General features: G+C 48.3%; 1 protein-coding gene and 1 long non-coding RNA gene across 16 annotated transcripts in view; one reads left to right on the top strand and one right to left on the bottom strand.

Moving 5' to 3' along the window:
• TRERF1 (transcriptional regulating factor 1) overlaps window positions 1-26,394 on the bottom strand; it is a 210,749-nt gene that overhangs the window by 53,294 nt on the left and 131,061 nt on the right. For 14 of the 15 annotated variants that reach the window (XM_045057556.1, XM_045057554.1, XM_045057559.1 and 11 more), the window contains one exon: window positions 16,557-16,671. The gene's annotated coding sequence lies outside the window, so the exon portion shown is untranslated. Of the gene's footprint in view, window positions 1-16,556; window positions 16,672-17,276; window positions 18,023-26,394 lie in introns of those variants that run through there. The other variant, XM_045057560.1, reaches the window with a different exon arrangement.
• On the top strand, window positions 2,081-8,120 carry LOC109499671. Its single transcript, XR_002157079.3, has 3 exons — window positions 2,081-2,247; window positions 6,926-7,037; window positions 7,378-8,120. It is a non-coding gene; the product is annotated as an uncharacterized LOC109499671 (long non-coding RNA).

Genomic DNA, 26,394 nt, shown 5'->3' on the forward strand with positions numbered 1-26,394 from the left:
CTTCCCTTTGCTGCTCTAAGACCAGGGGGCTGCCGTGAGGCATCCCCCAGGGGCCCCTGTGGCTGAAATCAGAGGGTGGAAATAGAGCCCCTAAAGGCTGGGGGCCTCGGGGAGAGTGAGAACCGCAGAGGGAGGATTTACAGGCCCTGACATGCATCCTTCTGCTTGTTGGAAATATCACTCCATCAGGGAGTCACCTCAGATATTCTATTTTCCAACCAATGCCAGAATTTAAGTTCTAAAGGCGCAGAATTGTGTCTTAATACCTCTATTTTTATGTCTCGCCCTCCCTTTTCCACTCTTCCATGACCAGTGTTGGGCCCAAAGCAGATCCACTCAGTGTTCACAGAATTCGGCAAACAAGTTTGTCAAACATGAGTGCTGTGTGCCTGGCTAAGGACCAGGAGGTGAAGGAGACACTCCTCTTTCCAGGAAGCTGGTGAGGCCCAGGGTTAAGCCTTGGATGACAGCATAAGATTGTCCCCAACAGTGCCCAGGTGTCCTCCAGCCCCGGGTGGAGGACGACTGCAGGGAGGTGCTGATGGGAGGGCAGCAGGACAGACACCCAATGCCATGCGGGTGAGCTGGACTAACGCTACCGGGCAGATGGGAAGGAAGAATGATAAAGATAAAGAAGAATGGTAAAGAAAGATAACAGCTAACACGCATGTGATGCTGACCTCGGGCCACGCACAGTGCCAAGTCCTTTACACGCCCCTCACGCAACCCCCCCAGGTGGGAACCTGCACCCATCACACTTCACTACCCTACCCATCTCCCACTGACACCCTGTGACAGCATTCTCAGATGTGCCCCCTATGAATCTCTCCGAGACTCTCTTCAGGATATACACCCAGGAGTTCAGAATTCCCCTTCTAGTAAGCTGGTTACAGACAACAGACGGACACATCCAAACAACCTAGACACAAGCATACACACTGTGGCATTGTATTGAATAGCCAAAGATCGACATCATCTCAAATGCCAATCACTAAGGGACTGATTAAAGATAATTAAGGAATAACCACACAATGGAATACTATGCAGCTGTTAAAAAGAGCAACGAAACTCTCTGCGAACTGATATGGAAAGCTTTCCAAAGTTAAAATAGAATATACATATAGGGGCGCCTGGGTGGCTCACCCGGTTAAGTGTCTGACTTCAGCCCAGGTCACGATCTCGCGGTTCGTGAGTTCGAGCTCTGTGTTGGGCTTTCGGAGCCTGGAGCCTGCTTCAGATTCTGTGTCTCCCTCTCTCTCTCTCTCTCTCTCTGCCCCTCCCCTGCTCACACTCTGTCTCTCTCTCAAAAATACACATTAAAAAAATTTTAGAGAAAGGAATATACATATATATATGTAAATAGTTGATCCTCATTATTAGCAGTAATATGTCCTGTGAAGTCACGAACAGTGTACCACTGCTTCCAGAAGAAATATGAGGTTAGGTTCCCGTGAGCCTCTGATCACAACCTTGTTTTATGTGTGTTTCCGTTCAAAGCTACCTTATTTAATATATATATTACTGATTCATAAACAACGAACTCACAGCCGGCAGCACTTTCATTCTTATTTAAAAATTTTTTTTCAACGTTTTTATTTATTTTTGAGACAGAGAGAGACAGAGCATGAACGGGGGAGGGGCAGAGAGAGAGGGAGACACAGAATCGGAAACAGGCTCCAGGCTCTGAGCCATCAGCCCAGAGCCTGATGCGGGGCTCGAACTCACGGACCGCGAGATCGTGACCTGGCTGAAGTCAGACGCTTAACCAACTGCGCCACCCAGGCGCCCCTCATTCTTATTTAAATAAAGCTTATCTCACAAGTATTTTCCCCATAAGCCACACGCAACCTCCTTGCACTTCGGAGCGCTGGACAGCACACTGGCACCACGCCTGGGGGCCATTTTAAACAGTGACATCAACAGGAAGCACAAGAATGTGAAAAACGTGGCACCAAACAGACTGGGAAAAGGACACCTGTTTGCAGCACAAGAGCCGAAACAGGAAGGCAATGCACCACGCAGGTCAACCTTAGCCGGGGACGCGTGTGGGGCAAATCAAATGTTCCACTGCTCTGTGCACGTCCGCCAATGACTTCGAAAGCGCCGCGAGTATGGACTTGGGGGTTGCAAATAAATTTGAGAGAGTAGGAGACTTTGCAAACATGGAATCCATGAATCATGAGGCCCGACTTATATTCACGGCTGGTTGTTGGGCATCAAGACAATCTAGAAGGATCCAAGAAACCGGTAAGAGTTGTACTTGGGGTGGGGTAGGGACAGGAGGGGCTGTGTCCAGGCTGAATGGGAAGAGAGTGGGAAGGAGACTTCATTTTATAACTTTTTACATTTCTCTCAATTACTAAATCATGGGAAGCTATTACCTCTTCAAAAACAAACAGACAATAAAACACTGAAAACCCTGCACGGACACTTACAAGCCCTGCATTCATGCCTTAACATTTTATGGTTTTTAAAAAAAATTATTTAATGTTTTTATTTATTTTTGAGACAGAGAGAGACAGAGACAGAGGAAGGGGGAGACACAGAATCTGAGGTGAGCTCCGAGCTGTCAGCACAGAGCCTGATGCGGGGCTCGAACTCACGGAGTGTGAGATCATGACCTGAGCTGAAGTTGGACACTCAACCGACTGAGCCACCCAGGTGCCCCTTAAAATTTTATGTTAGCTTCAAACGCAAATATCTTACTAATCTTTTGAGGTGGGGTCCAGGCCTTTGGGTGTGGATTTGTGGACGAGAGCTCTGCATTTGTCTTTTCTGCATAAATCACCCCGGGATGCGTGCATAACCTGTCACTTTCTAGTCCGGTGTCTGTAAAAAGGAGCTGAAAACTGAGGATGCCAGTCAAGGAGCCACAGCGCAGACTCCTCTAACAGACGCGTTTTCTTTCTCCACCTAGCGCGGGTCTCCAGCAGTTGTCGTGCACACACCTGAGCAGGGGTTTTCTTTGGGTGGCTTGCTTTTATAAATTCTTCCTAAAGCGTTCACTTGCCTTTTCACAGAAACCGCATTTCTATTTCTTTTTGGCTTCCAGAGGTCATCAGCTCACGTCACATTTCATCTACATGGTTACGGAACTGAGTACAACTGTTGGAAGCAGGTGCCCTTGTGGCCCCAACCACACCTGTGAGGGAGGGGGCCGTGTGGGTGGCCTGGGGGGCAGGGGGAGAAGAGCAGGTGCCAATCATTAGGTGAAGGTCGTTGTAGAGTGCATCACCTGTGTGTGAATGTGCCTTGTGAACCACAAAAATGCAGTATGTCGCTGAACCACACCTTTGTGCATTATTCTTTGTGCATTTGACATGTCAGCTCTGTCCACGGGTCAGACAGACTCTCTGGGGGCAGAGGGCTGGTCCTCGTGGCGCTCAGAGGGGTGAGGTAGGCCCTCAGGGAACAGTTTCTGGAAGCCAGATGCCTTTTTCAAAGGCCTTCAAGGTAGGATTTCTGACAGAGGACATGTAGCCATTACGTTTGAAGGTAGAGGAAAGGCAGGTCTATAAGATCTCCTGAAGTGCCCTACTAACCCACAGAGAAGCTATTTGGGACATAAATCCTCAGTCTGAGCGCCCCCCGCTGCTCCTGGCTGAGGAGAATCCCCTTATGGGGGAGAGGTGGCACCCCCCCCCCCCACTGGCAACAGGGGCAAAGCGCCAAAATCCGTGACCTGAACCCAAAAGGCCTTTGTCTCAGCAGTTGACTCTCTGTTTCGCAGAGAAAATGGAGATTGGAGGCATTTATTCCCTCTGCTTCCTGGGCCCCACATGAACTTTCACCCCTCTACCCTTGCCCCAACTCTTTTCACTCGTCTTAAGTACCAGAAGGGCCTGAATCAGAAACCTGGGACCCTCAAGAGCCCAGTATCCCCTTACTTCCAACAGGTTATCAATTCCTGTCGGCCTCTCTTCCATGGCCTTGCCTGACCATCTTCTCCTGTCACTCCCCTGCCAAGTCATGGCTGGCCTCGCTCCCTCCAGCCCACTTTCCCCCCAGGAGTCCTGTCCACACCACCCCTCTGCCCAAAACCTCCAGTGTCCCCCTGGTCAACAGGAGAAGATTCCCAACAGCTCAGCCTGGCACATGGGGCCCTCACAATTTGGCCTCACCTACCTGTGCAACGATTTGCCCATCCATTCACCCATACACATCCTGAGCACCAGACCTATGGAGCTACTCTGAGTTTCCAGAACACTGGTCCCTCTGCCTGAAATCACTTTCTCTCATCTTCCACCTTCTCAGACTACAAGTTCCTGCTCAGACTTAACATCTTTTATGAAAACTTCCCCTGACTCTCAGCCATGCATTATAACAAAAAATTTATTGAGTGCCTACTATATACTATACAGAATGGGGGGTGGCTAACACAACTTGGTGTCAGCTCTCATGGGGCCTGCAATCTGGACAGGCAGTGTCAGACACAGAAAAATGTAACTCTGTGACTGTGATGGATGTGATGGATGGCTATAATAACGGGCCGTGACCTCAGCAGAGAGGTCTGGGAAGGATCCTCTGAGGAAGTCACAGTGAGGCTGCAATGTGAAAGATGAGAAGGGTGTGGAAATGATGTGAACTGCCACGTTCCATACAGTCAAGAGCAGTATGGGCAAAGGTCCTGTGGCAGGTGGGAACACGGTAGACAGAAGGAACAACAACAACAAAAGGGCCAGAGTGGCTGAAATGCAGGATCAAGGGTCATGGTGATAAAACCGGAAGCAGGGCAAGGGCCAGACCACCCAAGGTTCTTGAGGGCAAGGAGTTTTATCTTTATCCTAAAAGTAATGGGGAACCATAAAAGTAGTTTGAGCAGTGTGTGTCTGTGTGTGTGTCGTCCAAGCATGTGTGACTCACCAGATTTCCATCTTGAAAAGAACACAGTGTAGACCAGAAGTCAACAGAGTTTTTTCAAAGTAAAGGGCCAGATAGAAGATATTCTTGGTGTTGCAGCCAGATTGCAAAACCAAGGCTATGATGTAGACACCTATGTAATAAAGGATATATAAATTTCTACAAATTTTTCAAGGAAGCTGAAAACATATTAATAATGGAGTACTTTTTTTTTTTGTAATATAGATCTGTTAATGGGGAGAACGGAAAGATTTTTTGGAGGGATAACATTTTGTTTAATTGGGGTTCAAAGCCAGTGTTCCCGTATCATCAAGTGTTCATGGGCCATACAAAATCAGGCAGCGGCGGATTTGGCCCACAGACCACAGTTTGTGGATCTGTGGAGCAGATGTGGACTGGAGATGGGTGAGTGGGGATACAGGGGGGACCTAGTTCTATGATGGTCCAGGCCAGGCGGCTCGGATGTGAGTAGTGACAGAGGGGTATTTGGGGGTGAACGTGACAGAACTTAGTGATGGATGGGTACAGGGGGGCCGGAGGGGGAGGTGTCAGGATGGCGCCCAGATGTCAGGTTTGCACCTGTGAAGACGGGGAGTACTGTGAGAGTTCAGTTTTGTTTTGAGACCTACAACAAAAGCTGCCACTGAGGCAGCCGGACCGACGGCTCCCAGGCTGGGAGGTCTGTGAGTTCTGCGAGAGCGCAGAGTGAGGCTTGAACTGGCAAACCGTGAAATCGTGCCTGAGCGGAAGTTGGACGCTTAGCCAACTGAGTCACCCAGGCGCCCCTAAGGAGTGCCTCATCAACTCCGTCTTCAGGGACCAGCATAATATGTGGTACCCATGGGCACTAAGGACATGAGAGAGGGAGACAGGGAGGGGGGAAGGGGAGAACTTCTGTTCCTACAGGATAACATGGAGGAGACCCCCTCAATTCACAAAGGAATCCTTCTCTGAAGAGCAGACCATGTCCCACGGCTAACCTTCCCAAGAGCTGCTTTTGATAAGGGTCACTGGACCCCCCCCCCCAGTTACGTTAAATCATCCAAGCGTGTGAGCTCACACACACATTTATACACAAATCTCCTCCCCACCAACCCTTGCAACATGATTTGTGGTGATAGTGTATTAATAACACACCCATCAGCTGTCAGTTCAACATGTCTAAATATTATGCTCCATCACCCAGAACATCATTTTTTTAAATTAAAAAAAAAATGAAGTAGCAATTCCACTCACAGCAAGGAGGGTAGAAAGGAAAAAAAGCTACAGGTTAAAGAAAATCAATTTTTCTCTTTTCCTTGTCCCCCCCCCCCCAAATAAAATAAGCTCGTGGTTCCATTTCTTTGACAGCCCTGCGATGAGGTCAATGCTGAGATACAGAGTGGCCTGGCCTGATGACCATGGGGTGTGTTTGCAGGCATCTGTAGAGCTCAGAGCAGACGGGTCCCCTGGTCCACAGCCACAGATCATCTGGGCTCCAATGTGGAGCCTGTGACAGGGACATCAAGGAGTTCACAGGAGGGTGTGCATTCTGGAAAGCAGTGAACAAAGCACAGACATGTGTTTTTGTCCTCAATTTTGTTTGGTCCTCACAATAATTTTGTTTTGTCCTCACAACAAACCTGTGAGGTTAGAAGTGTTTCTCCCTATTTAAAAGACGAGGGGATTAATATGGAGGGGATAATCTGCCCCAGGTCACACAATTAGTGACAAAGGTCTGGGCCTCCAGCCCTCTGACGCCCAAGGATGAGGCTTCCTGTGATCTTCTGCAGTGTCCCTGGTTCCCCATCACAGATCTGATTAGCATGAAGCTACTTCCCTAGTTGGAGCCGTCCAGCTTTCTCTTTGACTTCCCGAGGGTCAAAGCCAGTTTTACCACAGTACAGACGTGCCCTGGGAATCTGGCCACCAGCACTTAGCAACCTTCAACCCTCCAGCACATGGCCATGAGCTTGGAAGCGCTGGAAAAGAAGCTGATGCACTTTAGACCAAAAAAACCTATTTCGAGTCCGAAAGGGATAAGCTCCAGCTATCCGGAAATTTTGTTTTTTTTTTTACTCCTCAGGAACTTCTCCCTGGAGAGACACAAATGGCAGGCAGTTTCCTCACAGAAATGCCGAGACCGCTGTTCTGGAGTCAGAAGACCAGAGTTCAAATCCTAAACTCCCATTGGCAAAGTAAGAACCCAGACCCAGCAGGTTGATCTTGTCTTTTTTTATTTTTTATTTTTATTTTTTGGCGGGGGGGGGGGGGAGGAGCAGGTTCAGTTTCGACATCTGTAAAGGAGGGATAACAATACCTACGGTTCCAGTTTTTTGGTGAAGATTAAACCAAGAGAATGTACAGGACATGCATGGCACCCAGTGAGGACTCACGGAGGCTCACCACCTGGGGTGGGGTTCCTGTTGTTTTGTTATGACTTGGGTACAGTTTAGATCGGGCTCAATGACTCAGTCAGGATTGAATTGGTGTGGTTATTCGTTTCCTGGGCAACCCTGAGCCCTCCCTTTGTTTCAGTTAGCAGATTGGTGCTCAGGGGCAGAAACTGCCAGAAGTGGACACGATAAGGAAGAGAGAAACACTGTATGAACCGTCCGCTGGGAAACCTCCGCAGTCTGGGGCCCTCTGGTGCAGGGACTAACAACCGTATTTACCCCACTACCCACTACATCCGGGTTCATTCACCTTCATCCCTAATGAAGATGGGGAGACACCATGGAAAGCCTCACCTTGCGTTTAAAAAAATTTTTTTTAAATGTTTGTTTATTTTTGAGAGAGAGAGAGAGAGAGACAGAGTAGAGTGTGAGCGGGGCAGGGGCAGAGAGAGAGGGAGACACAGAATCCGAAGCAGGCTCCAGGCTCTGAGCTGTCAGCACAGAGCCCGACGCGGGGCTTGAATCCACAAACTAAGCCTCACCTTGTGTTTTAGCACGTCATGCACTAGGCAGAGAAATAAACCGGAGAATGTAATTGCTCACGTGACTTGCTCATTGTTGAGGGAAGATTTCTGGGCCAGGTGCGCCCCTGCAAGACAGGCCTTCGGCCCCCCATGGGTCAGTGAAACTCAGGAGGTACCTGAGAGGGACTCTGACTCAGTCCAAGTCCTCCCATGTGGTTACTGGTAATGAAGGAGGTGCCCTGCTCTCTGGGGTCTAGCCCTCAAGCAGTTCAAGACCCCAAGAAGAAAAGACAAGTAATTATTTAGTGGCCATCTAAAGCTTAACAATATCTGTGGGTATCATTAAAGAAGAAAGGGTGTACCTGTTACCCATAAAGAGTCATTTCATTCCTGCAATGATACCAGATAAGGAGACAGTCTACTTCCTTTCCTGTTTCAAGAAGGCCCCCAGCTCTCAGATTCCTGGAAACCGTCAGTAACTCTGTCCCTAGCTGCAGTTTCCTTACTTTTAGTCACAGCCTCTGGGCCAGCCTCAACAACGGTCTCTTTAAGGAAGTTGGGACACACTGTGTGGCGGGGCTGTCCCAGGGAAGCAGGCCCGGGGTGGCTTCGGTGGCCCACATCTGCCACCTGATCCGGTGGGAAAATGAAAGCTTCCCCAGCGGAAGCACCAAACTCTCTCAGAGCTCATGCCAAGGCAGGTGTTCGCGAAGGAAAAACGAGGCCAACCTAAGCTTCAGTGTGTGGAGGGCACTCTCACATCCATTATTTTTCTGTGAGGCAGGCCCCGCAGGAGGCCGCATTCCCATTCTGAGCTAAGCTGTGGAGGAAGAGATTTCCAAAGGATCCCCCCATGCCAGTATGAGAAAACCCGAGGGACTCGAAAGCGGAGGCCTCTGGTCCCAGGCCAAAGGGCCCCCTAGAGACCACAAAACCACTGCCACTAAAATGAGACTAGGGCACCCACGTGACTTGAACGTCCTCCAAAAACACTAACAAGGAGGCATCATGAAAGTGCAAAAACCCCAAATTCCTATTTATTTCTATTCCATCGATAAGTGTCCCAGCCTTCTCTCAATAGCTCCTATTCTGTCTGCCTTCTTTCCCGCCTCCCCCCCTCCCCCCCATTGTTGGTCTTCTGGACCTAACCCAAGTCTCCCCTCTCCGTTTGATTATGTGCACATAGATTATCTCCCTCTTCATGGGACACTCACAGGAAATTTAAACATTCTCAGACGGGGTTCTTTTAAGCCCACTTCCCCTGCCCTCCACCCCCACCCCCCACTCGGTTGCTGCGTATTCAGGAAATGCAAACCCAATATAAAGATAACCCGGACCAAACAGAAAAGGAGACTGGCCCTGTGACCTTGTTGGGCAAATGACTTCCCCTCCCTGCATCTCAGACTCAGCTTCCGCAGAACAAGGAGGTTGGGCCTGATGGGCTGCAAGGAGGTCCCTCCGGCTCTGACTGCGAAGGCTCAGATGGCTGAGCCTCGCTAGCCCCTGCCTGGTCCCGGGGACACACAACAATCCTGAGTCAGGATACTGAGGCAGTGGGGTTTTCTACCACCTCACACTACCCGTAAGCATCCTAATCTACGGTGGGGAAAGAGCGATTGGGAGCCAGGATGGGAGCCTGATTTCAGGCTCAGTTCTGCCATCTTTAGGAACAGGGAAGAGAGTGAGTGGGGGAGGGTACCTGAGCAGACTTAAGCTCCAGCTACAGGGTTTTAATTAAAAACAAAACCCAACAAACAAACAAACAAACCCCAGAATGTATATGACTAATATAATAAAGATTTTAAAAATATTTTTAGAGGGGAGCCCACCCAACAGTGAGAAGGAACTAATGTCACTCTCCAGAGCAGCACTTAAAGACTCCGTTTAAGACATCTATCCATTGGGGGCGCCTGGGTGGCTCAGTGGTTAAGAATCTGACTTCAGCTCAGGTCATGATCTTGCAGTCTGTGAGTTTGAGCCTGGTATCGGGCTCTGTGCTAACAGCTCGGAGCCTGGAGCCTGCTTTGGATTCTGTGTCTCCCTCTCTCTCTCTGTCCCTCCCCTGCTCTCTCTCTCTCTCTCTGTCTCTCTCTCTCTCAGAAATAAATAAACATTAAAAAAAAAAGTCATCTATCCATTGGCTTTTAGTGCCCCTGCCAGCATAGGAGTCCTTTGCCTGGGGCTCCTCTGGTCTCTGTATCCATAATAATCCTGGCTCCCCAAACTCCCCCCAAACTCCTAGACAGCCCCAGACATAATGTGTTGAACTTCCTGGTTCTGGAAAACGGCCTCCACGACTGCACCTAGAATAAACCCCTTGTTTCCCTGTGCGGGGCTGACAAACAAAACTTGGGCTGGGTTGTCACCCAATGAAGAATATTTCATCTACCAGTTGAGCTCTCCCTGGGCAAAGAGAACTTGGGCTGGGTTGTCACCCAATGAAGAATATTTCATCTACCAGTTGAGCTCTCCCTGGGCAAAGACGGTTGGATGGTATAAGTAATCAATCTTGGCTCACGGCTCTGAGTAACTCGAATGGAGGAGGGACAGGAAGCATGAGTCATCATGGGGAGAGAGCTGTTAATAGACTTTGAGGTTTGCAGGCAGGGGTGGGGTTAGGCCTGGCCCCTCAGCTGGGTGGAGCATATCTAGGACATCATCTTGGGAGTTGTGGAGAACAAAGAAGCCCCTCTCTAACCATAGCAACATCAGCGCCCAGGCTCCTAGAACCTGCATCCTTCTAGATAGTTGAGCAACACCTGGAAAAGGAAGACAAGTAGTTGACTCCAAGTAAATCGCTGATACTTACAGACTGCATTTTTAAAGAAAGTTGCCAATCACTGTTTTACAACAGTGAGCTGAGGACCTAGAGTCAACTGAAGCATTTGTTAGTGAGACAGAAGCCAAATTCTAATCCACCCAAGACCACCATGTTCACTGGCCACGACTGGTCAAACACACTTGGGAAGCTTGGTGAAACACAGTCAAACATTGACTGCAGGACTTCTCAGGGCTTTTGATATGCTAGTGGACGTGGCTCTCCGAGAGGAGCCAGCCAGAAGCACCGCACTGAGTCTCACTGGCTCATGAGAACACCCATCTCTGTTCACGTTGGTTCTACACCCAGCTGCCTCACTCTACCCTCCCCATCAGGCCAGCTCCAGTCTGCCTGCTCCAGCCTTCCTTGGCCACTCAATAGGATACAGTGCTGTCCCCCCATGGCAACCCATTCTGTATACCCAACACTTAATCTCATGAAGATGGTTTATCCTTTATGTCTGCTTTTGGTCATAAAGTCTTTTCAAATAAACAGACTCTATTTTTTAGAGTAGTTTTAGGGTCCCACCAACTCCATGCGTTTTTTTCTTATGCCACTTGCCTACTGTATAAAGCCTACGGTCACTATGAATAGCAGACGCTGAATAAAGTCATTGCCTGACAGATCTCAAATCAGGAAGCGATATAAATCTGAGAGTGATATAAAGCCACTTAATAGAAGGGAGTGTGTGAAATAAAGTGTCACGCCGGCTATACGGATGAAAGTAAAACGGACAGTGAGGGCCACCTCTCTCTCACCCTCGCTGGACATGTGTCCAGTGGATTGGTTGTGCCCTCCCTTGATCCGGGGGGTCCACAAAGGAAAAGTCCCCAGTCCGCAAGGGAAAAGCGTCATGAGGCCCCAGCCCCCTCACGGTTCCATGACAGAGGGCACATCTTGGAGGAAGGACCGAGATTGAGTATCTCACTTCCAGAACCCTTGGTTTATATCCTCTGCAAATACTGGCCAGACCAGTGTAGGCTCTGTTTTCCCTCAAACTTTCTTTAAAAAATACCCCACTTTGAAGAACATAATGGTGAAGCTGGGAATCCCACACCGCCCCTAGATTTCTGCCTCCATTTTCATCATGTTTCGTAAACCAGCTTTTGTCAACTTAAAAGTACCACTGAACGAAAGCTCGGGCCTTGAAGGGGTCTGTCTCAGTCATAATAACATCGACTACCACAGACTCAGTGCTGAGATGCTCCAAGTTCCTGTCACCAGCTCAACGTGCACAGTCTTACTTAGTCCTTAAATAGGTCGGTCTATTGTCCCCCTGTTACAGATGAAGAAACTGAAGCTCAGAGACCCCGAGCTAGTAAGTGGCAGAGTGAGGTTCAAACTCAGCTCTTTCTCCCTACCCCCAAAGCTCAAAAAGCCTCCCCACTGTGCTCTGTGGCCTCTCTTCCAACGAACGGCACATACCAAGAGACGGAAAAGCCGACAGCAGAAAGGGTGGGGGCAGGGGAAGAGGAGGGAGGAGACTGGGAAGGAGAGAGTGGCATGCAGAGGAGAGGAAGCTGGGATTTGGAGGAGACGCACATGTGTCTGGCACTGGAGCCAGGAGGCCTTTGAGGAGTGGGAGTGAAGCGGGAAAGTTGCTGGTGACTGCTGGAGAAATAGGCCACAAAATATGCAGAAGCCATTTCCTCTCTCAAGGAAGATAAACAATAGATTCGTAAACAAATTTCCCAAAGCTGTTCAGCTATTTAAAGGATTCTAGTAGGGACTCCTTATCCCTTGTGAGCATAAAGTTCATCCACCAAAAATGGTCAACAGTTACCTTGGGGAGAGGGAAAGTGGGAAAGGGGGACAGGAGAGGACATACCTCACAATGCATCACCTGTTAGCCCTGTGACTGCAGCCAGTTACGTGCCCTCTCTGAGCCTTGGTTCACTCTTCTGTGAACAAGGAATAGTAGTTGCTGCCCCTCAGAGCTATGGTGGGGAAGAAAGAAGATACACTTTCTGGCAATATGGCAGTCCAGATGCCCTCTTGACCTTCCTTGTCGAAACAACTGACATGCTGGATAAAATGTAAAATAGAAGAAGTGTATACACATCACCGAGCTGTGCTAATGGAAGGATTCTTCAAAGACCAAAAACAAACCCAAAGCAGCAACCCTCAGAAGTGGGCTGGCAGCAAAGCTGACTTTTGCCCTGAGGGTTCCCGTCGAACCCTAGAGATTCTATGTTTGCCAGGAGAGCTGCACAGGGCTCAGGGGCCAGAAGAAAAAAAACCTAGTTCCTCCATAAAGTTGGGGTGGAAGGCCCCACCCTCAGGGAATAAGAAATAAATGCACAACACAGAAGGGGACTGCAAGGAAACCTGACCTTGGGCTGGTAGAACGGGAGACAGATCTCTCCCGGAAATCTGTAACCACAAGCTGGACCTCACACAGGTTTGGAGTTTGAACTGATGCTTCTTATGTAGCTAGAGAAGTCTTCGGCAGAAAATCAATTTAAAGTGATTTCTGGATGTTAGTGCCCTGCAAGCAATTAGCAGAAATTAACACAAATTCTCTCTGGAAAAGTCAACATCAACGAATACCTCAAGTAATTCTTCAAGTTGCAAGGAAAACGAGCAGTGTACAGGAAACAAGGCGCCATGAGTACTGATCAGCAGAACTAGACCCCCAAGCATTTCAGAGTCTGGAATTACCAGACACGAAATGTTACGATGTCCAAATAGCTACCTGAATATATTAAAGAAATAAAAAAAGAAGTCTGCAAACATGAGCAGGAAATAAGAGACTAGGAAAAAAATCACCAAGCAGATCTGACGTATAATGAGCCAGAACTTCTAGAAACGATAAATAAAAGTATCAAAAAGAAAATGGATGCAATCAGTGGGTGGATTAAGCAGCATTTGAATCACAGAATACAGGAGTTGGATGGAAGGCAGATTTGAAGTAATTATTGGGTTCAGCCCAGAGAAAAAGAGAGGTTAAGAGATACAGAGAGCAGGGGCGCCTGGGTGGCTCAAGTCAGTTGGGCATCCAACTTTGGCTCAGGTCATGATCTCACAGTTTGTGAGTCCGATCTCTGCCTCTGAGCTGTCAGCACAGAGCCTGCTTCAGATTCCGGGTCTCCCTCTCTCTCTGCCCCTCCCCACTCACGCTCTCTCTCTCTCAAAAATAAATAAATGTTAAAAAAAAAAAAGGTACAGAGAACAGAGTGAGAAGGCCTAACATAAGTCTAATAGGAGTTTCAGAAGAAGGTATCAGAGGGAACAGAAAAGAGGCAATATTCAAATAAATGAAAGGTGAGAAATTTCCAGGACTATTAAAACCAAAACCAAACAGACAGACAAAAACCGTTGTTTTCAACCCAGCCAGAGAGAAATGCCAGGTCACTTGTAAAGGAACAGCAATTACACTGAAGGCCGACTTTCTCAACAGCAATCTCAAGGCCAGAAGCAGTGAAATAATGGCCTCAATGACCTAAGAGAATATATTCAGTAAAGCTACCTCTCAAAATGGAGAGCAAAATAAAGACATTTAGTTTCAAGCCAACAAAAGCCCCAAAACCAAAGCAAACTGGAAAAAATCTTTGAGAATTTACAACCGACAGGCTCTCACGAAAGGCTGATGCTAAAGTATTTATTTCATGCAGAAGGAAAATGACCTCAGATTCATGAAATAAGGGTAAGAAAAGATAATGATAAGTATGTAGGTACATCCGTATCAACACTTACTATATAAAACAACGATGTCTGACTGGTAGGGGAAAAAACCAGGACAGAATGAAAACACAGCATAATAATTGTATAGGGGCACCTGGGTGGCTTAGTCGGTTGAGCACCCAACTTCGGCTCGGATCATGATTTTTCAGTTCATGGGTTCGAGCTGTGCTTCGGGCTCTGCACTGACAGCTCAGAGCTTGGAGCCTGCTTCAGATTCTGTGTCTCCCTCTGTCTGCCCCTCCCTGCTCACACTCTGTCTCTCTCTCTCCCCAAAATAAATAACCGTTAAAATTTTTTTTTTTTAAATAATTGTAGGGGAGCCTGGGTGGCTCAGCCGGTTAAGCGTCGGACTTCGGCTCAGGTCATGATCTCATGGTCCGTGAGTTCGAGGCCTGCGTCAGGCTCTGTGCTGACAACTCAGAGCCTCTGGGGCCTGCTTTAGATTCTGTGTTTCTGCCTCTCTCTGCCCCTCCCCGACTCGTGCTCTGTCTCATGCTCTGTCTCGCTCTGTCTCTCAAAACTATATAAAATGTTAAAAAATAATAAAATAATTGTATATAAATTGGGAGAGGCACTGAACTAGAATTGAACTACTGTCTGGTTCTTGCATTGTTGGGGAGGAAGATAAAGACCCAGATTAATTTTAGCCTTCGGTAAGTACGCCAGTTACAACAGCTGGAGTAACTACTGAAAGATCAGAGTGTGTAACTTCCAAATAAGACGATGGAAAATGGAATGAGGGAGAAAAACACCTCAATCTGGAAGAAAGAGCAGAAAAAGTTGCAAGTATATAAAGGTGGTACAAACGTATCTGAATTCACCAATAATACACACGGATTCTAAACAGCACTGCCTTAAAACACGTAAAACAAAAATTTCAGCACTACAAGGAGAAACTGACAAATCCAATGGGAGATTTTTAAGATAATATCGATAATCGATAGAGTCACTGGACAAAAACAGGACGTATTATAGATGATCTGAAAAGTATAACAGACTAATTTATTTTGATGATCATATACAGAAAACTATATCCACTAATTATAGAATACACAGGTTTTTCAAGCACTCATGGAACATTTGAGAAAAAAGTTGAAAAGAGATAATCTATAAAAAAGGAGCACACAGAAGGGGTTCAATGCTTATTTCAAACTCTCTCCAAGGATCCAAACCTATTCTGTCTTGATGTACTTCACGTCTAGCACAGTGTCCCAAAGGAGGCTCTTTTTTTTTTTAATTTTTATTTTATTTATTTTTAAAATTTACATCCAAGTTAGTTAGCATATAGTGTTATAATGATTTCAGGAGTAGATTCCAGTGACTCATCCCCTATGTATAACACCCAGTGCTCATCCCAACAAGTGTCTTCCTTAATGCCCCTTGCCAATTTAGCTCATCCCCCCACCCACAGCCCTTCCAGCAGCCCTCAGTTTGTTCTCTGTATTTAAGGATCTCTTCTGTTTTGTCCCTCTCCCTGTTTTCATATTATTTTTGCTTCCCTTCCCCCCGAGGAGGCTCTTTAAATGGAGTGAAGAAAGAATGATGAACGGAGGCTTCTCCGTTGAGTACGGCACAGGCTGGCGAGTGGCAGGGCCAACACGGGAGCCCTTTCCAACATGGAGAGGGACAAAAGGACAAGGTGAGTGGTGCCAGTCTCTAGGGAGAATGGATACAAGCAAGGAAAGCAAAGTCATGACAGCCATCTTCAAATGTGAAGAGAGTCACATGGAAGAGTTTCTGGAAGTCCAGTCTTTGTGGTTCCAAATGGCAGAGCAGAGAAGGGCAGACAGGAATTACAGAGAAGAATTTGTCCCAAACCAGGAAGAGTTTTCCAACCACTGCTCAACACTGGTTAGGAATTGGCCTGGGTGATCTTCTAAGACCCCTTATGACCCTATGTGGGACAGGAGTCTGTCTGGGATGTCTTGGGAGTCCCAGACCACGGAGCGACGGTCCTTCCAATGCCATTCTTCCAGAGATTCCTTCACCCAAATTTCCCTGGCTCTACAAGTCCTAAGAGATCTGCCAAAGGTCCCAGATTCAGGAGGTCGTAGAGGACTAATGAGAGCTTGAGGCCCTAAATACTCAATTCAGCGTCATTTCTGTTCCACCAATGGCCTGTCTATTACCTGCAATGGGCATGCTTTGCCCTGCCAGGCTGACATGCACTTTCTAAGGCTACCCATGTGCCAGTAAACCCCATTCTCCCAGCACAAGGTGCGAGATCACAAGAGCATAGAGAATTAGTTAGAATAACAATGCCTGAACCTTCCAGGAGAAGGGAAGCAAGCTCACCTTGACCTCCGCAGCAGATGGTTGAGTTGGGGGCTTGGCTCTGGGGGCTTCTCCTGTGGCCGACCAGTCATGCTGCTCTCATGCTGCTGGGCAGGTGGGAAGAGGAGGCCTGGTCCTGTGGGGGAAAAGAGCAGGAAAGATCACTCCTTCATCGTTCGCTCCTAGCTCGCCATCACCAGCCTGCAGGGGATACCAACCAAAAGCCCAGGGAGTTCCTGAAGCTGGCTTCACTCACTCTCATGTCCTCGGGGAGCAGGCATGGATGAGACAAACATTTCCCGTGCCCCATAATGTGCCATGCGGGGGTATGAGGAACAAGGCGACAAAGATGAATTAGATGTATTCACTGTTCTCAAAAAACGGTTTAGCAAGAGAGAGAGGTTGGGGGGGGGGTGCACATTTCATTACAATATAATTTGGTAAGTGCTGTGATTTCCCCAAATTCATTCAACAGCCTACCTGTCCCACAGGGGAGCAGAGGCAGCCCAAGCACGCTCCGCACGAGACTTCCCAAAACACTTGTCAGGAAGGGCGAGGTGTCCCTGTTTTTGTTTTAATTTCCAACCCACCGCCGATGAAAAAACACTTTTATCAAAGGTAATAAAAATGAACTGGTAGAAAAATGAAGCGAAAAACTGCCCCTCCAGAGCACCACCTCTCAAACTATTCGATTCGACCGATTGCCCCGTCCAGTCGGTACAGAGGTTTCCAAGTGCTTACTTGCCCTTTCTGTACTTGTCTCGCAGCCCGGTAAGCGATTTGCAGCTAGCCATCATTCCACAGATCACAGCTGAACAGCATCGCTAGCTACAGCAGAAGTTAGTTACACAGAGTCGGGCTTTCCCAAGACGTCTGGCTGATCTCTGGGTTCAGACGGAACGGCTCACAGTACAGCTGATGTCAAATTCATCAGATCAGAGAGCCTCTCTCCGGGAAGGAGGGCCACAGCAGGGACTTTGGGAAAGCGTAGGAGATAGACGCGGTGGAACTTGCTGGGCTCAGGTTACAGAGCACGAGGCTCATGGAACCTGGTCGAAAGTTGTGTGCCCTGCAAGGGCTCTAGCCTCAACTTCTCAACCCTAACTGTGGCCACCCCAGCCCAAGCCACGGCCCTGAATAGGAAGGACAAAGTGTCATCTATTAAAACGGACTGGGACATTTCGGAAAATAAATCAGTTCCGAAATGTCAAGAGGGCTGCTGGTGTTCATTCCTATTATTTAATGCCATAAAAATGATTTTTTTTTTAAATTGAGAAATCCTTTGTCTGTGACAGCCAGCTCCAAAAAAAGCCTTTAAATGCCTATTGCCTTAATACTTGAGGGAGAGATTACAAGTCATTTTCACCCATTTGAATGTTTAAGAGAAAATGTTCGTTCTTCTAAACTCTCAGCTTTTAAGTAGTTCTTATTTTAAACTTTAGAAGATAAGTCTATAGAAGAAAAACTTCCCTTCTCAAAGTCTTTTTTTTTTTTTTTTTAATGCAAACAACCCATATAGCCTCACTCCCTGCTTCAAATGCTCAATCGTATGCAATTTGGGAGTTTGTCACTCATGAAATTCTAGTGATAAGCACATCATAAACACTCCTATAGCAACAGAATGCTTTTGAAGCGATGTCTGTGATGTTATAAAGATTGTATATCATCATCTCTGTATGCTGGGAAGGTTATGGGAATAACTGTTTATGCACAAATAAGTCAATATAGTAGCTGGCAACCGGAGAGGTAGACATTAGCCAGAAGCTAACCCGTGGCGTGGGGTGGGAGGCAGGGACGGACTTCCAAGACTTTCCATGGCTAACTTCCCTGATGCAGCCTGAGTCCCTGCAGCTGGCTGTCTCATGGGCAAGAGCTAAGCTTAGACAACCAGAGAGTCAAATGTTATTGGTCATCTACTCTATGTCAGGCGCTGGGCTAGCCTCCCAGGTCTCAAGATGGGTTCTCCTACAGAGAGGCCCAAGACAGACATAGAAGCAGGTAATTACAACCTCCCTACCCTGTTAAGAAGAGCATATTGGCTGGAACTAAGGGAGAGGAAGTGAGGTTAACCAGCTCAACCCATCTCTCCAACCGTTCATTCATCTATCCAATGGTGACTGATGACTAGTATGTACCAGGCCAAATGCAAGGCACTAGGCAGAGAACAGTTGAGACCAACGTGGTCCTTGCCTTCGTGGAGTTTAAAGTCTAGCGGGAAAAACAAACATCAGCAAATCGGAAATAACTGTAATCGTGATATGCTCTAAAGAAATATGGCCTCTGCTGTATGAACATGTGACAGGGGATAGACCTAGCATGGAAAAGGGTCACTGGTATCAGTCTTTAATCTGAGCCCTAAGAATACATTAGTGAAGCAAAATAGGGAGGGCAGGAGGGAAAAGAGAGAGAAAAGGTGCTGCCGACACAATGAACAGCCTGGGCAAAGGTCCTATGGTGGGAAGGAGCATGTGGCATGCTATGAATGCCATGAAAGGAGGCTTGTAAATCACATCGGTTCTTGGCCTCACACCATGCTTCAATCACTGTGGTAGTCAAGGGAAGCATTAGATGTGCAGGTTTTTCAAAAGTGCCCAAGAAGGGGAGCCTGGGTAGCTCAGTTTAGTTAAGCGTCCGACTCCTGATTTCGGCTCAAATCATGATCTCACAGTTTGTTGAGTTCAAGCCCCACGTCGGGCTCTGTGCTGACAGCGTGGAGCCTGCTTGGGATTCTCTCTCTCTTCCTCTCCCTATGCCCCTCCTCTGCTTGCCTGCACTCCCTCTCTCAGAAATAAAAAAAATAAGGGGCGCCTGGGTGGCTCAGTTGGTTAAGCGTCCGACTTCGGCTCAGGTCATGATCTCAACGTTCGTGAGTGCGAGCCCCGTATCGGGTTCTGTGCTGACAGCTCAGAGCCTAGAGCCTGCTTCAGATTCTGTGCCTCTGGCTCTCTCTGCCCCTCCCCGGCTCGTACTCTGTCTCTCTCTCTTTCTCTCTCCCTCTCTCAAAAATAAATAAACGTTAAAAAAAATTTTTTTTAATAAAATAAATAAATAAATAAATATATTTTTTAAAAAAGTGCCCAAGAAGTTACATATGGCAAGCCAGGAGTGTAATAAGGGTGCCACAGAGATATACATAAGGTGCAATTCTCTCTCCTCCTACACCGGCATGAGGCATCCAAAATAGGGGCCACCTTGCTCTCTACCTCCAATTTCCGACCAGGTTGTTGGCATTATTACCTATTTTCTTTTCAGCAGTGGGTGACTTGGCTAAATTCAATTTGGCCAGTAGTAAAAATTAGTTGGTGAACGCTGAGAAGACAGACAGTGTGTGCGTTCTGGGATGTGAACAAGCATTCGATTATTAAGATTATTGCTATAGAAACATCCTGGGGGTGGTACTTTAAGGAAGTTTATACAATTTCATGCATGGAACAGGAGCTTTGGGGCTTTGGGTTCAAATCTGACCCCGTCCCTTCACTGGCCACTTGGCCTTATTCTTCTATTTAAAAAAAAAATTTTTTTTAATGTTTATTTATTTTTGAGAGAGAGAGAGAGAGACAGAGCATGAGTGCGGGAGGAGCAGAGGCAGAGGGAGACACAGACTCCGAAGCAGGCTCCGGGCTCCGAGCTGTCAGCACAGAGCCAGACGCAGGGCTCGAACCCACAAACCGTGAGATCATGACCTGAGCTGAAGTTGGACACCTAACCGAGCGAGCCACCCAGGCGCCCCTGGCCTTATTCTTCTATTACAATGGGATTAGCAGTGCCTCCTTGCAGGGGTTTCAAGGAGATCGGCAAAATCAGCCGGCACACTGCCTGGCTCCCAACAGGCCCTGCATAAGGGGTGGTATAGCATCACTACACGCCAGCGAGCGGGGAGCAGGGACCGCCATGCCCCTCCCTCAATGGGACCATGAACAGGAGTCCACGAGATGATCTCCCAGCCACTACTGGGGCTGTAGGGCAGCTCTGCAAGGGCTCAGGGGTCACCCAGCAGTGGCCAGTTGTCCTGATGACTCACTGTTTCTTGGTGTGTGCCCTTGATGGTCCCCGGCCACCTTGCTGAGAGTCCCCACTCCACACCAGGGTTAACCCTCACTGAGCCCCACCTCATCTGCCCCACGCTCAACTGCACCGGAGGAATCCAGATGCCCCTCCAAGGATTTATGGGTAGCTCCAGCCAGGAGCTCTGGGCTCCCACCACTAACAGCCTTCAGACAAACATCTGAGTCCCAGATGGCTGAGGGGATGGGACAGCGACCACATCCTGAAGACCCAACAAGCCTAGGCATGGTCCTGGGACTTCCCAGCGATCACCTCTGATATTTACAACCATCCTGCAGAGTCACTGTGGGGACGACCATTGAACAAGTAGGAAACTGAGGTCTGCTGACTTGCCCAAGACCACAAAACTTGAGTGGCAGAGCCAGAACACGAAGCCCGGAAGCCCTTCCTCTTCACTCCGTTGCCACGCCACCTTACGGGGACAGAAATCTTCCGATCTCTTTCCTGTACGACCAGTGAGGACGCAGCCCTGGAAGGTTGTGTGCGTTTCCAGGGATCTGCAGTGAGCAAGCCACCAGGCAAGGCCAGAGTCTTTCCCCCGCCCCACACTGCCGTCTGGGCCTCATTTTCCCTTCTGCACACTCATGGTGATAAATGCCCCCTTATACACTGTTGTTAGAGTTAACGGGGGTGGGGAGACAAAGATTGAAAGATCTGGGGGGGAAGGGAAAAAAATTAACGGACAGAAACAAACACTTTAAATGGGCACTGAGAGGCTCAAACCAAAGAGGAAGGGCTCTCCTCAGCCACAAAGCAGTTGAAATGAAAAGAAAAGCTCACATCCCACTTGGACCTGGTCAGGGAAGGTTTCACTGGGGGAGCAGAGAGGACACAGGATATCCAAGAGGGAACTTCTGAAATGGGAAGCAGGACAAAACGAAGTGCGAAGAATTCCCTCCATGCCACCCAGAATAAATTAGAAATTGGCACAGCTTTTAAAATGAAGGAAGAGGAGGAGGGGGAGGAGAAGAAAAATGAGGAGGAGGAGGATTCAATCTGTGGCTCTAATTTAAAAACAGCTAAGAGGGGTGCCTGGGTTAAGTGTCCGACTCTCAGTTTTGGCTCAGGTCATGATCTCATGGGTTTGGGGGTTCGAGCCCCGCACTGGGCTCTGCACGGACAGTGCAGAGCCTGCTTGAGATTCTCTCCCTCCCTCTCTCTACCCCTTGCCCTGCTTACTCTGTCTCCGTCTCTCTCAAAATAAATAAAGAAAATAAAGCTTTAAGAACAGCTAAGCAACAGTACGAAGAGCAATCGATGCAATGAGAACTCTCAGACCCCACCATTCTGTCAAATGAGTCCCACTGCAGGGACAGTGGTGGCATGGAAAGGCTGATTTTCAAGTGAGACACATTCCCTCGACAGCCAGGGGAGGCCTGGAAGCTGTGGGGGAAATTCTCATTCTCTGTCCAAACATCTCTTCTTTTGGTGCCCCACTCCCACTCCCACCGAGGCTGAGAAAAGAGCTGTCTGGCAAGAGGGGATCCTGCCCAGACCACTGTGAGACGGGGTAGCCCATGTAATCCAGCCTTCGTGCATCTGGTTATTCCAGAACACAGAAGCTGGGCCATTCACATCTATATCAGGATACCTCGAACGTTGAGAATGTATCAGACAGACTCACTGTAGACTGACAGCGAACAGCAGGCCACTATCCACTCTCCAACCTCCTTGCTCACAGCTCCAGCCAGCTTGTCTTTAGGGTTTCACACACCCCAAGCTCTTTCCTACCCCAGGGCCTTTGCACATACCGATCCCGCTAAGATGCTTGTTTCCTAGCTCCCCATTCATTAACATCTAGTCAAGCTTTCAGGTTATAGCTTCAGTGAGACTTCTTTGACTCTCCCGAAATACAAGGTGTGCAGCCACACTTAAGAGAGTTGCAATTAGTTAATTATGTGATTCACAAGTTGGATGCCCCCAGTCAGACTGTAAGCCCTACTACGGCATGGGCAATGTCTTGGTTTTTTTTTCACCATTGCGTCCCGTGGGCTAGCACACAGCAGTTCTCAATCCTGATCGCACATCAAAATTATCTGGGGAGCTTTAGAAACCACGGATGCCTGGGTTCTACCACAAACCTATTAAACAATAGTGTTTAAAGCTTGCCAAGTGGTTGTAATATGTGGCCAAGGCTGAGAACCGCTACTTAAGGAGGTCGTGGGTGCTGGGCTTACTTCCCAGAGCAGCCTTGCAGTGGCCCAGAGAGTTACAGTAGGACCCTGACCCTGCTCCCTTTGCTTGTGTATACAGTGTAGCATCTAAACGTTGTTTTCCATTCCAGAGATTAAATCTGAGGAAATTCCAAAAGAGGGAAACAAAATCCTCATTGTTAGAGACGAATACTATTTCTTTCATGAAGTTCTCTCCGTAGTGTTCCCTCACCAACACACCTCTGTCCTCTCACCCTGCTTTACCACCTTTACCCTCGGAGCCACAGGATTAACCTGATGTGTTCCTGAAATACACTTAAATATTGGGAACGAAATTCCCTAGCTTTACAATGCAACAGGATGCAGAATTTCACACTAAATTACACGAAAACAAGAGAGTTCAAAGCCACTTTGTATCAGGACAGGCTTGCTGAATTAGCCTCACTGCCCCCGGTGATCAGTGGGCACACTAAAGTGTGATCAGCCCTGGTCTCTCCAGCTGCTCTGTCCAGCATGGTAGCCGCTGGCCACAAGTGGCCATCTCCATCTACATTAATTAAAATGAAATGAATGTAAAAACTCAGTTCTTCAGTCTTACTAGTCACATTTTGAGTACTCGGTAGCCTCATGGAGTTAGTGGCTACCATATTGGATGGCACAGAACACAGAGTTTCCATCGCTGCTAACCAAGAGTTTTGTGTGACAGAATTCTTCTAGAGCGCAGTATCTCTACCTTGGCACCAGTGACATTTGGGGTGGGATAATGCTTTGCTGTGGGGGAGGAGGAGGCTTCCGGCATATGGTAGAGCAGTGGTTCTCAACGTCGGGTGATTTTGCCCTGCAAGGAACACCTGGCAATGTCCAGAGACAGCTTTTGGTTGTCAGAGCTTTGGCGGGGGGTGGTTCTACTTAGCATCTAATGGGCAGGGGCCAGAGGTGCTGCTAAATATCCTAAAGCACACAAGGCAGTCCCCACAACAAGAATGACCTGGTCCCAAAGGTCAGTAGTGCTGAGGTAAGAAACTCTGCTCTAGAGTACTCAAGAAAACACAGCCATTCTGAGTAAAACTGAGAGACTGACAAGACCAAAGTGCCCCTAACCCCATCCTTTGTCGAATTCAGAACCCTGAGAACAACTGTCTAAGCAAACAGATGTCTGTATTTGTCAAGAATGCAGAATGCAAAATAATCTCTTAACTCATTTTTATTTTTATTTATTTTTTATTTTAGAGAGGGAGGTGGGAGGGAGGGGCAGAGAGAGAGGGAGAGAGAGAATCCCAAGCAGGTTCCATGCTGAGCGAGGGGTTTGATCCCATGACCCTGGGATCATGACCTGAGCTGAAACCAAGAGTCGGATGCTCAACCGACTGAGTCACCCAGGTGCCCCTCTATGAACTCATTAAAAAAATTTTTTAAATGTATATTTACTTTTGAGAAGAGAGAGAGAGAGAGAGACAGAGGTGCAAGTAGGGGAGGGGCAGAGAGAGGGGGAGACATAGAATCTGAAGCAGGCTCCAGGCTCTGAGCTGTCGGCACAGAGCTTGACGTGGGGCTCAAATTAATGGACTGCGAGATCATGCCCTGAGCCAAAGTCCGACGCTTAACCGACTGAGCCACCCAGGTGCCCCTCTATCAACTCATTTTTAAAATGAAGTCCCTGCACTTGGAATCCTAAGGATTAGGAGAGGCAGATATTCATTTCTGGCATTGTTGTTTGGAATGTGTGGTAAATTCCCCAGGAAACCACAGTCTGCCTGTTAGTCAGGTGTAGATAGTCATTCATTCGTGCATCTATTTATTTAGAAGTATTTATTGAGCACCTACTATGTGTCAGGTATCTTCTAGTGTTGAAAACAGAGGAGTAAATACAAGAAACCACGTCCCTGCCTGTGTGGAGCTGACTTTCTTCTAGAGAAGACCGAGAGTACATAAGGAAACAAATACACCAGCAACGGAAGTGGGGGAATGATAATGCCAGGAAGGAAAAGAAGCCAGGGTTAGGAGACAGAGTGGTGAGGGGAATGGATGCCTGAGGTCACTTCTCTGAAGAGTGAACAGGGAAGGTCGCCCAAAGAAGTGACACCTGGGCAGAGATCTGAATGAACTGAGACTGAACAAGGCAGTAGGAGGAGGCAAGAAAGCTCCAGGCAGCGGGAAGAGAGGGTGCCGGGTCCTTTGGTGATACGAGCTTGGGGGAGGGGGAGAGGGCTGGTAGAGAGGTCAGCGAGGCAGGCAGGGGCCAGGCGGCAGGGACAGGAAGCCACTGGGTGACTCCGAGCAGAGGAGAGATGGGGCTTGCTTAACATTTCACACAGAGAACAAACTACAGGACAAGAGTGGAAAAGGACAGACCAGTAAGGAGACTGCTTCCAAGCAACAGATGGCAATGACATTATTAATTAATCAATCAATCAACAAAATCATTAACACTAATACTAGCTCTCGACTTGGCCATAATATTCTATCTCAGGTACATCACAGGCAGACCAAGCGTCATGATCAAGCCACCTCTATGGGAAAATGCATTCTGAGTTCCAAATGGTCAACCTGGGTTTTAAGATGGGGACTATGTGATCTAAGACAGCAGGAAAGGGAGTTGGGGGTTGGGGAGATCTGGAGGGAAAAGCGAGTATTCCCCAATCGCCCCCCCTTTCTCCAAAGCCGTCAGAGAAGAGGAGTCTGAGAGGGGCCTTCCCACCATAATTCTTCCAGGGGTTGTTGGGCAGCAAGTGGCTGAGACCCACTCTCCCGCTACAGGCAGGGCAGGAGGGAAAAGGTCGGTTCTTTTGGAAGGATGGCACCACAGCTGTGAACGAAGGAAGGCATGGAATCTGTTCCAAAAGCAGCAAAGCCTCTGCTTCTGGGGTTTCCCAGGGCAACACAGGGTCAGGGAAACAGCGAGGGAGTCAGCAGATTTAGGGCAGAAGAATCCAGCCGTGCCTCTTACTAACTGCACAACACCGGGGCGATCTCCCTGACCCCCTGGCAAACTGAAAAGAAGACCCTGCCTCTCAGAGCGGTTACGAGGGGTCAGGTCAGACGATGCCGGTTCTGAGAGTAACAACTTCCAGTCCACATGCCAGAGTCTGGGCACGCGTGTCTTCTGGAGCGGATCGAGAAGCCAGCATCGTCCACGGGCATGTCCAGGTAATTCAGCTTTACCCATGCAAAGGGGCTTCTCTTGCATGAATTTATGTACCCAACACCCGTTCACTGGGTCACAGTGCTGGACGAAACGGAGAGTAAGACGCAGCCTCTACTCTCTGGGAACACAGGACCAGCAGGGGCAGCAGGAGACAGGAAAACAGGTCTCTCTAATCCTTTTCCCTGGGTGCGTGGTGACCACTGCTCAGATAGCTTTCATGCCTTTAGACTAGAACCACTGGCCTCTGGGGCCTGCAAACCCCAGCCGTCTTGCCTCCAGCAAGGCCTTTCCCTCCAGCCACTACTTCCTCCCTCCAGTGGACATGGCTCCAAGAAAAAAAAAGAAAAAAAAAAAAAAAGACCAGGATAGGTCTGGGGCAGGGCACACACTCCTGACCCCCAGATCGCCCAGGGTTCAGCACCTCCTCGAGCGCTTCCCAAGGAACATCTTCAAGAGAAGGCCCCAGCTCTGAGTCATCTGAAGCAGAGAGGAGACC

Source organism: Felis catus, chromosome B2 (assembly GCF_018350175.1).
Source record: "Felis catus isolate Fca126 chromosome B2, F.catus_Fca126_mat1.0, whole genome shotgun sequence".
In the NCBI taxonomy this organism is placed as follows: Eukaryota; Metazoa; Chordata; class Mammalia; order Carnivora; family Felidae; genus Felis; species Felis catus.